Below are 12,025 nucleotides of genomic sequence, written 5' to 3'. Positions count from 1 at the left end.
GCTAAGGCTGAGGATCTGGCTTGCTTCCATGTATGTGGACCTATCTGCATTGCCCACGTGGCACACTGGGGTTGGCTACTCAGAGGCTATATAAGCTGTGGGCTGGCTTTCCCCAGGGTTCGATGATTGTTCAAGGTTCCTGAATAAACTGCATTGAAAAAAAAAAAAAAACCAAAACCAAAAACAACAACAACAAAAATACCGTTTCCTAAAAGGAAGCCAACAAATCAAACAAAAACAAAAGAACAAGGTACATAACACTCATGGTTGTCCCTTGACCTACACACACACACACACACACACACACAGGAGAGAGAGAGAGAGAGAGAGAGAGAGAGAGAGAGAGAGAGAGAGAGAGAACCTAGGAAATAAAACTTGGTTCACAATAAGTCAACTGACAGCAACTAATACAGTCCTGAGAAAGCAAGAACCCATTCACGCCTCCAAGAATTAATCCAGTCCCAGAGGGTGGCAATAATGACTAAATCTCTCTTATCAGACCCCACCACCTCTTAGCACTGGGATATTGAGGATCAGATTTCAAAATGAGTTTTAGAGAACCAAACTGTTTTCAAACTGTCACAGATGTACTCAAAGTAAGTAATTATCTCTTGTTAAAAATTAAAGTTGAACCTGAAATATACTATTTTTGTATGCTAAAAATGGCAACTATGCATTGGCTTTATGTTGTCTTTACTCTTACTATGAGGGCACCACAAGAAAACTGGCTCTCACAGGCCACTGACCAGAACAGAGTCCTCACCATACTGGCTCCCAGAATGAGCTTCATAATGATTAGTGTTAGAATCTAGAATCCCCTGAAAGATGAATGTTTGGGCTACAGCAGATCATTTTGATTGTGTTACCGAGATGAGAAGAACTTCCCATTGTGAGCGGAACCATTTTCTGGCTTGGATCCTGGGCTATATTCTTCCCTGGAAGAAAGGGGAGCAGAGTAGCAGCATGTATTCAACACTCTCTGCTTCTTGATTGCAGAGGCAATGGAAGCAGCTTCTTCAAGCTCTTTCTGGGCTGAGTTCTTCATCATGATGAAAGCTAAAACAAACCCTTCTCCATTAAGTTGCAGTTGTCAGAGCATTTTAGCATAGCTACAGAAAAAAAGACTGAGACAGGATCTCCACAAGTAACTCCAGTAGTTGCATATAATCCCTCTTAGTCTACTAAGGAACACATCTGTGAATAAAAAGTGGGGCTTCTAAGACATAAAGAAGGAGGAAGAGATATGGAAAAGCAACAAGCCGAGAAAACCCTATTACTGTCATCATTGCATGGGTTCCATATGGACAATTACTTTCCAGAGACTCTGTCTCTGGAACTCAATCTGACAACTACGGAGGAAGTGGGATGCATAAATTTTGAGAGCTTCCAACATATGCATATCTCTGTTTCTCACTATGTTCTCCAGTGACAATTGCTTTACAGACCTCACTTCCTGAAAGACAAATCCTCAGGAGTGAGGCTACTGCCATAGAAAAAAAAATCACCCTATAGAAAGAGACTTATTGCCCTGAATGATAGACCCATCTCTGTATCATATGCGCCCCAGATCGAGCAACCTCCCCTTTATTGCCTTTCTTTAGCTCTGTGCAAGGATTATCATACAGAATTCACCATAAAGTCAATAAAGTTTTTCCAACTCTGATTGTCTTGTAGCAGTGTCATTCCCTTTCTCTGAGCTAGTTAGCCTTGCTTGAGAGCTTGACCCGATACAAGGTCACCTAGGTGACACACTTCTGGGCATAGTTGAGGGCATTACTAGTGAGGGTTAGCAGAAGAAGAAAGACACACTGACGCACACTGAATGTGGGCAGCATGATCTTATGGGTTGGAGTTCTAGATTTAATAAAAGAGAAAAAGTGAGCTGAGAAGGAATCTGGACAGCAAACACAATGTGACCAGCCATTTCAGGTTCCCACCACAATGTACTTTCATCTGTGGTGAAATGTACTTCTTGAAATTGATAACCAAAATGATCACTCTTTCTTACATTGTTTTTGTCACATATTTTGCAACAGGAACAAGAAAAGCAACTATTGCATGATCCTTCACCAGTTTGAGAACCATTTAATACACCAGTCATCTTTTTCATCATGTATCTTGTTAAATGCATCCTAACTGATATTGAATAGAGGTAAACAAAATGTGCTCTCATCACCATGCTTGAGTTCACAGTGCAATGGGAGAAAGATGCACAAGAATCCATTTGTAGTTTAGGATGGAGAATGCAATTGCAGACTTGTAAATAAGGTATCAGGCAATTTCCAAGAAAGAAGAGAGTGGGTGGCCCTGTCCCAGGATATCTGAGAGCAGATTAGAGAACAAAGGACTCTGAATATAGTCTTGAGAGAAGATCTCATCAGTCAGAAGAGCCTAGTGTGTTTGAATGGTTGGCAATGTGAGGCTCTACAAGGGACAGAGAAAGTTCTAGAATGCCAGCTGGTAATTATATAAAGTGAGATGGATGGCCTGCTTTCTTAGCAATGACGAGTTAATCCAACTAATTTTCTGAGCATCCAGAAGACAATTATTTTTGATTCCTCATTTCTTTAAGTGTCTTTGTTGGTGACATTAGTTCAGGTAGAAGAAATTGGAGCTGCCTACCAAATAGACGTGGCAACCACACATTTCCAAAGGGGTGATACAGGACTCCAGAGATGTGCTCAACAGAAATGAGGGTGCATCATTTGGTAAGGTGTTTACTTCATTCAGAGCATGGCTACCAAGCAGAATGGGAAAGTTCCCAGAAGCAACATTCTCCCTGACTCTCCATTTCAGAGTGTTTTATAACATCATCAACTCAACGAGGCACCTTGAAAGGATGGCGGGTGGTTTGCAAGTTGAAAACCAGTGTCTATTGCCTATTGTGGGAAGCTGACACCTCATTTTTTAAGGATGACATGCCATTACAAAGATGCATTGAGAGGTTAACATTCAAGCACACTCTTGAACAGCTTAAGTGGCATACCATTGAGAGAGGGACTCTCATTAGGTGTAATGGCTCTTCTACCTTGAAATGCAGGGAAAGGACGCACGCTCCAAGAAAACAGAACATATGTTGGGTAAATAAAAACACTCAAAGAAATCAGGACAAACAGGATCTTGTTCTATTTCAAAATGCCAAAGCCCTGCACATCTGTGATAAAAATGAACTGAGCCAGAACATGAAGCCATTCACAAGCCTGCTCCTCTTAAGTACCCCCCTTTCCTTGGCAAAGAGGAAGGATATCAGAAGAAGGAGAAAACAGGCAACAGGACTGGATCCTACCACAGAGGGCCTCTGAAAGGCTCTACCCTGCAGGGTATCGAGGCAGATGCTGAGATCATAGCTAAACTTTGGGCAGAGGGCAGGGAATCTTATGAAAGAAGTGGGAGATAGTAAGACCTGGAGAGGACAGGAGCTCCACAAGGAGAGCAACAATTCCAAAAAGTCTGGGCCCAGGGGTCTTTTCTGAGACTGATACTCCAGCCAAGGATCACTCATGGAGATGGCCTGGAACCCCTGCACAGAGGCAGTCCATGGTAGTTCAGTGGCCAAGTGGGTCCCCTAGTAATGGGAACAGGGATTGTCTCTGACAGGAACTGATTGGCCTGCTCTTTGATCACCTCCCCCTGAGGGGGAAGCAGTCTTGCCAGGCCATAGAGGAAAACAATGCAGCCACTATGGATGAGACCTGATAGACTAGGATGAGAGGGAAAGGGAGGATGACCTTCCTTATCAGTGGACTGGAGGAGGGGCACAGGTAGGAAAGAGGGAGGGAGGTGATATTGGGAGGGGAGGAGGGAGGGAAGTACAGGGGGGATACAAAGTGAATAAACTGTAATCAATAAAAATAATAATTAAAAAAAACCTCTTTCCAATGTAATCAGGACACTGTGCTAGCAGTCCACCCAAAGGAGGACTGTGATTTTGGGAGAGTGGCATTTAGTTGCAATCATTGTTGGGAGTGCCTCAGAATGATATTCATCTGCCTTGTTTGAGCTGAGGGCTTTCCCTGCAAAACCTCCCCTGAAGAAAGGGACCTTATGTTCACTATAAGGGAAGGACACAGAGATGTACCCAAAGGTCCATTGTTTCAATGATGGTGTTGGGTTATAACTAGGGTTCCTGAAAATAAACTGGGGATCTTTCAGATGAGGACCAGAGGCAGTATTTCTTGAGATTCACTAATGTGAATTTGTGAAGTGTGAGAATCTGAACTGAAAGCCTCGGGTTTTTTTATTATTTTAATTTTGTTTTTTGTTTTTGTTTTTGTTTTTTTTTTCTGACCAAGTTCAAATTGTGCCCTTTCAGTATGCTCCAAATAACACCCTCTCCCAAGCCTCTTGACCACTCTAAGCTTGCAGTCAACTTGCCTCGACAGCTGTGGTCCCTGGTATTTCTGCTCTCTATTGAAAGGGAGTCACTTGATAACCTTTAAAATCCTTCTTCAGAGAAAAAAAAGAAATAGCCATTTATATTCCTGCTGCAGTCCTCACGGTGCAGCCTGCCTCTGGGCTGCCTTTCTTGGCCCCCATGCTCCTTGGGCTTTGTTAACAGCCTCTCTTTGAGCTGAGGGTGAGGAATGATAATTCAGCTAGTTGCAGGGGCTGCAGGAGGCAAGCCTGAAAGGTTTCCAGAAAGCCAGCAGGCATAGAGCACATTTTCAATGCACAAGGGCAAAAGAGTCAAGAGTCATTTTCCTCAAGTGGAGTGTGTGTGTGTGTGTGTGTGTGTGTGTGTGTGTGTGTGTGTGTGTGAAAGAGAGAGAGAAATGAAGAGAAAGAGGGATAAAGACTGTTATGACAGGGACAGGAATACATTAATATGAGTTCTTTCAAATAAATTCAACTTTAGACAGCATCTTGGTATACAAATAGATTTACAGACTCTGAAATTTGCCTAATTTTAAAGTTTCTGTTGCATTCAGCATTTCTAGAATGAACCTTTTTGTAGAAAAGGATTATTGTAAGAACAAAAAGTGCATCATAAAATAGGAATAGGGTCACCACCATCTTTCTAAAGACATCGTCATATCCAAAGTGTGATTTTGATCCTTTGGAGGGAAGGCTTCCGGGGTTGAGCATAATTTAAGAATGATCTTCTCATCTGTATGCCAGAAACTGAGAAAATATTAAGACCCAACGCCCAGACTGCTCAGTACCTGGATGTACAAGAAAGACAAGAACCGAATGTCTTAGCATGACCCCGTGCATGGGAGAGAATCGGAATGTAGTGATCCCAGCTACCAGCTATGCTTTTCTTTTGTCTGTCAGTCCTGAACCTGGATCCTCCTTCTTCCCCATGGAGAGTCCAGGTACTAAAGCATACAGGTGCTGGACCTGAAGGAATGAAGTTTAGCTGGGCTTGCAGGATCCCAGTCCTGGAAGTCTGAAGGACGAAAGCCTTCTCTGCTAGGGTCCTTTTATTTACACACTTCTTCCAGTGATACAGCCCTCTCAGTGGGAGGACTAAGGGTTATATAAAACTTGCCCAAGTGGGTAGGCTGACCTTTGCTGAAGCTGAGGTGCTCAGAATGCTTCCTTGGTATGGAGAGGAATTCCAGGTGCTAGGCTATGACAACCTCAAGAATTTTGAAGGTAGGGGTTGCGAGACTACGTGGGCATGCAGGCACAGAAGAGGAAGACAGCGATCCTTACTCCTGCTCGGTCTCAAGATTGATGTTTTCGGGGTTTGGACATGTTCCACCTCACTCTAGCTCCAGGCCAGTTTCCTCAGTTGCACAGTACACGTTCATCACATTTGTCCCTTTGAGGTTACTAAATTTGCTTCTCACTAACCCCAGTAGAGCTAACTCTAGAGCTAGGTGCCCCTGTCCCATTTTAGCCCTCCAAGCCAGCCATCAATGTCATCCATTGATCTCCTTCCCAAAGTTCTGGCTCTAGAGTCCAGAAAATTGCACTAATCTATAAGGAAAATAAGATAGAAAATAAACTCTGTGAACATAAAATCTGTACAAAATGGGCACAAATTTAGGATGGAAAACACTCTCTATACTGTATGCTTTGCTTTTCTTTCCTAAAATCTCTTTAATCTACTGCACTCCTACCTACAGCATTCTTGAACCTACTGTCCCAACCCCAAATCCACCAAGTTAAAACCTGTGACACATCATGCACAACTGCATGATCTCTTCTGGCCTTTTAAAAGAAGGGAATTCCAACATAGGCTTCAAGATGGTGGGAAACTGAAAACGTTCTGTTGGGTGAAATAGTGAATTCATAAAACACAAATGTAAAGCAAGGCATGATGTTTCATGTCTATTAGTCCAGCATTTGGGAGGCTAAAGCAGGAAGATTGTTGTGACCTTGAGTTTAGCTCGTGCTATTAAATGCAACCCAAGAAAAAGGAAAAGAATTAGGGAAAGAAGAAAGAAAGAAAGAAAGAAAGAAAGGAAGGAAGGAATGAAGCGAGGGAGGGAAGGAAGGAGGAAGGTAGGTAGGTACAGACAGAGGGAGGAAGACACAAGTAGTACTTGATTATGTTCATATGAGTTCCCTAATGTAGTCAGATTCATAGAGCCAGTAAGAATGGTAACTGTCCACAACATGTAGAATTTTCACAAATTCAATTAAAAATGTGTTTTAATTAAATTGGTTTGAACTAATACAGAAAAACACAAAAGTTAGCCATATTACCAGGATACTATTTGGTCTTCCTAATATACACATTCTGTACTTGGGTTAAACATACTGATCTCAAGTTTTTATTTTTTAAGACCAAAAAAATTCAACATCCTTTCTTGTAGCTTTATTTGAGACACATAATGCTACTGCTAGCTATGGTTAACTACTATGCAATAGGATGCTAGCACTTCTTAGGCACATGGTAACTTAGCACTCATTGCTCAACCTTCACTATGCCTTTCTTCACCCATCTGTCAACGCTAACCACCAAAAGCATATAATAGATTAAAAGACTAAAGCACAAAATAAAGACATTCAATATAACTTTGTGTATATCTTACACAGTGACAGTTTTGAAAAACTGAATGGCTTCTAACAACAGGCTTTGCCTTTGTAGCCACTGCCTCTCCTGGCCATGACAGTTTTTGTCCTACTCCTGGAGCTAATAAGTTATACAGCATTTTCTCTATCTTGTTGGAAGAAAATGGGATTTAAAAACTAACTTGCAGGTTTAAATAGAAACTCACTCATCCCAATAGTGTTGGCTTTATTCAAATTAAGAATCAGGAGTGCCTGTCAAGGTGAGCAAAAGGCAGAGCTGGGCACTCCGGCATGAATAGCTCTCAAGAAGACAAATCGCGAAATGAATTACTGAAAGTGGCAAGATCTCAGTTCCTTGGTGTTAATTAATTATCCATTTGTTTGCCTAGTTATTCAATCAACAGTATTTTCCTATCACACTTTTGAAAAACCATACACAATAAGATATGTACTTCTTGCTTTCTCTCATCTAATAGGAGAAAAAAAAATTACAGCTAACTAATCAACAGTAGATTCGGCTGCCTTTTTATTAAGCACCCACAATAAGTTAAGAAGTAGACAGATCAAGCTAAACAACCGTAACTTTCTAATTTAATTCAGCTTCCTGTCTAAGCAAGACCAAAAGGCTATTGTTTTTCATTGTCACAGCAACCCATTTGATTCCTCTATTAATCCCTTTCTAAATTGTCTATGCTGAGCATCCCTGATCCTGGCTCACAAATATCAACTCTCCTTTGCAAACACACAGCCATGAAAAGCTACAAGTGGAGCTAAAGGATGGAGATTTTGGTGTGATATATGTGAAGGTGACTAGAAGTTAAAAAATAAAAAGACCCAAGAGAGGAAATAGAGATAGTGGGGTGAGAGGAGGAACAAGGAAGACACCTTGGCAAAGGCCAACACCAAAGGAAAGGTAAAGACTTGGTAGGACCAGAAGAGAGATAAGCTACCAAACTTAAAAGAGAAAAGAGTTTGGAGCCCAAAGTAAAGGATAATTCCATCTAGTTTTGTCAAGTTGGATGAGAAGGGATGTGTCCTTAGAATGGGATGCAGTTTCCCTGTTAGATTAAAGCTAGATATTTTTTAGAAAATCATTCTTATAGAATTATAGCTGTAAATGTGAGAGTGACATAGGAATAGAATGGAATACAATGGAACAAATACAATGTCCATTCTTTTGAAAAAATAGTTCAGGATATGAACGAGGCAGAGAATATCACCCTTAAAAGTACACAAGACTTAACATTGTAATTCTACCTGTTGAACTTGGCCTAGAGCTAAACACTTTTGCAAGCCGAAGCCAGAATACTTATATGGAGGCGCACAGCAGGAATCCAAGGCTGAAGAAAGATGATGGGGAAAGGATGATCCACAGGAGGTGACAAATGGAAGATGTCACTCAAATGGAAATGTCTCCCAGGACCTTTGTCCTGAGAGAAAGAGGGAAACACTTTTAAATAGATAAGGCAAGAAATATTCCTTTCTCCTTGGAGCCTTGATCCAGATGGCACCTCAGTTGATAACCATCGTCTTTCTCATTATGGAAGGACCCCATACAGATTGAGTATGGAGAAACTGCAGAGAAACTGTTGGTAGAGTATGTGTAAGAAAGAGACTGCTTGGCACAGTTTAGAGAAGCTTCCACAACAATCCTCCCTAGAGAGCAAAATGCATCCAGCTAGCCCCTTGGCTGTACGCAGTCTGTCCTCTTACACTTGTAACGTCTGCCGCTCTTCTTTGCTTTCTTCTTCTCACTTAACCCCAGATCCCAACAGTTCTTGTGTGTTTCTCTTCCTGAGGAAAATGGATCACTCTGTAAGGTGGCTAGAAAAATTCAGAGCTCTTCATGAACAGCCAAGCCAACCTCTCTTCTTGGCAGTGTGTGGAAAGTTCACCATCTTCTTCTGTCCATTCCCTGGTTCCAAAGGAGATCATTCCTAGAAACACTGGTAAACCTCAAACCATGCAAAGCACAGACATGAAGCAAACCTTCTTCCTTCACTTTCTATGGAGAGGTCAGTATCCACCTGCTGGGCAGGAGGCCAGGAGGAAATCAAACTCTCAGCTTGTGGGTAGCATGCTCTGTCTGCCTGTCATGTCACCTCCCCTTCCTACAGCTGGAGCTGATGGCTCCAACTGAGAGGCTCAGCAGTATGCCTGGAGGCAGAGCTGTCCTCTCCCAGAGGACATGATGTCCACTCTTGTCCACTGTCATCCTAAGACATTAACATTTTAGACCCTGACACCCTTCCTTCTCCTGGGATCTCAGTCTCTGCCTCATTTGCAAAGTCAACCCACTGTAGAACCAGCCTGAGTTCCTGGCTATATGACCAACTCAGAAAGCAAAACACTGTTTCCTTCCACCTTGCTGGTCTCTATGTAGCAATGGCATCCTCCCCTGGTTCTCCAGCCTTATCCTTCCGTTTATGGCTGTTACATCAATTTTGAATAGAAATCACAGACGGTAGCCCACTCCTGAATTTTTCTTTCCACCTACCGTGACACCATCTTATGCCAAAAAGTACCTTCCACCACTCACAGCTCAGAGGCAGCTCAGATCTGACTTTGAGTCTAAACTTCAATACTTACACTAAAATCACTTATTGCCCACCCCCAGAGACTCACTTATTTGCCTCCCCAGCAAGATTTGCAGGATAATAAGTTGAGATGATTCATGGGAACACAGCTGGCACTAGGGGGCTTTGAATAGATATATTTACCCCTGCCTGCCCTGACTCCTGAAGAAACAGACAGGCTACTCCTGGACTTTGATCTAGACTCCACAGGATTTCCCAGAGCAAAGGCATGAGAACTTTCCCCAAAGGGAATTGATCATGCCACAAGGCTGCCAACTTCCTCCAAAGGCTTAAGAATCAGTTCTGATGTGGTCAGCAACTACTTGTGACCTTTCCCTGCATCTTGACATAAATTTGCTTCTGAGGATCTTGCATATGTTCCTCCAAATTAAATAGGAGACTAAGGAGCTGGTGACTTTCATCAGGATATTGGCTCAGAAATAACTCTCCCATTCAACAAAGCTCTGCTTACAACCATGTGTCTTCCAGTGCCACAGGTCAGTGGCTAACCATATCTTTTTACAGAAGGACTGGAAGAAACAGGGACAGAAACCCTGTCCCTGTCCTCTAAGCCACATTGAAATGAACTTAAAAGAGCAGCAAGAATGGGAAGAACTGCTCAACTGGATTCCCAGTTTATTACATTGGAACCCTGAGGAAGTAACATCTTTGACACTCTATTTCTGTTAAAGTTATTTTTTTTTAAATTCTGTCTGTTTCTTGGTATCTCTTTTAACCCAACTATGATCCATATAATTGAGACTCTATTATATTATTTGTTTAACAAGCTTCACAGCACAATCCTGAGCAATTTTAACTATTCTTAACCTTCTAAGTTACTCTGGCTTTCTTCTGGAGTAAATACCTGAGCTAATTGTACTTTATGGCTTTCCCTACTCCAGCTGAATCTTCCTCCTTTCTTCTGGACCTTTGCTGATGGCTGAATCCCCTACTTCCTCTTCTAACTCTCCCTCTCCTGGCTGGCAGGAAATCTGCCCTATTCTCTTCCCTGGTCACTGATTGGGTATCAGCTGCTTTATTAACATATAAGGGGACAATTGGGGAGCAGTCTTTACACAAAATTGAGACAGGAGATTTTTCACAACAAGGATTGCAACCAGATATGGAGAGTACAGAAATCAGTATTTGAATTACACACAATCTTATGGCCTACATACTTCCTCACCTGTAAATGTAACATTGCCGGAGAGACCAATATGGCAATGGGAATGGCATGGTTCCACTATTCTATTATTACAGTTAGCTAGAGTTGAGTGGGTAGCTCATGAGCTGTAGAGCATCTGGAAAGAAGAGAACTGGGTAGCCGTGTGAAGCACTTGCTGGGCTCAACTGCAGCTGTTGCTCTTGTAGGTAATCTACAAACACAAGTATGGACACACATTCATTGGTTCCATTCTAAGGAAGAAAGCTAGATCTCATGGAGAAGTTACATGACACATTGAGATCAATGCAAGTCTATCGTCCCATGTGCCTGCCTTCTAAACACCTGGCTGTGCCAGGGCCTGGGAACACTGCAGAGGGATTAAGAGTTCTTAAATGAGCAAGGCTACTGCCTACACCATCCTTAAAAGAGATGACAGATAGTGAGAAAGAAGCCTGCCACAATCCACTTTCCCATAACCACCTGCTTGGAGCATACTCAGGAATAGAATGTCATTTAGAAATAAAAGTTGTGTATCTAGGATTACAATGAAATAGAAATCAAGAGCTTCAGTGTGTTCCTGCTTACAACTCCAGAGTCTAGCAGGTCTTGGCCCTTTCTGCTTTCTGTTTCCTGTGTCTGCAATACTCTTGCATCTCCTTGGTCTAGCCATTTTCTACATGTCCTCTATAACACGCAATTTTTGGAGGAGTCATCCTAGATTTTCCCAGGGCTCCTGCAGTGTCCTGTGCTCCTTCTGTATCACTATTCTTTAAGCCCATTTAATAGGTTATCACTGCCAGCACTGAAGGTAAGGACCGTTTTCTTCATCCACATTGCAAACAATACCACATTCAACCCCACAAAGGAGTAAGTATTGTCATCTACTCACACCACCCTTAAATGTGAGGCTGTGACATGCACATGGGGAAAAAGCAGGTAGTGGATGTGGACAACCACACACCTTGGAAATGCATCTGGGCTGTTCTTTAAAAGCGGCTCCGAGTGCGTTTATCCATCCATGCAGCATGTGTTTTGTGTGCCAGGCTCTAGTACACTACCCCAAATTCACACAGGATAGATGAAATCTGGCAGTATTTGGAATATAGACATGTGAATGTAATAGAATATGGCAGGTGCTGTCCTGGAGAGACAAGGTACGCAGAGAGTTCCAGGGTGCAAGCAGTATGGGTTGTTCAACCCAGACCCCATAGGAAAGGCTGTATGTCATGCATGAGGAAAGCCAATACCTTCCAGGCACCAGCAAATCATGATATACACATGACAACAGGGCAGTGGGTAACATTAAATATATCCTAAT

The sequence above is a fragment of the Meriones unguiculatus genome, chromosome 10 (assembly GCF_030254825.1).
Source record: "Meriones unguiculatus strain TT.TT164.6M chromosome 10, Bangor_MerUng_6.1, whole genome shotgun sequence".
Lineage (NCBI taxonomy): Eukaryota > Metazoa > Chordata > Mammalia > Rodentia > Muridae > Meriones > Meriones unguiculatus.
Note: the sequence above shows the minus strand (reverse complement) of the source record.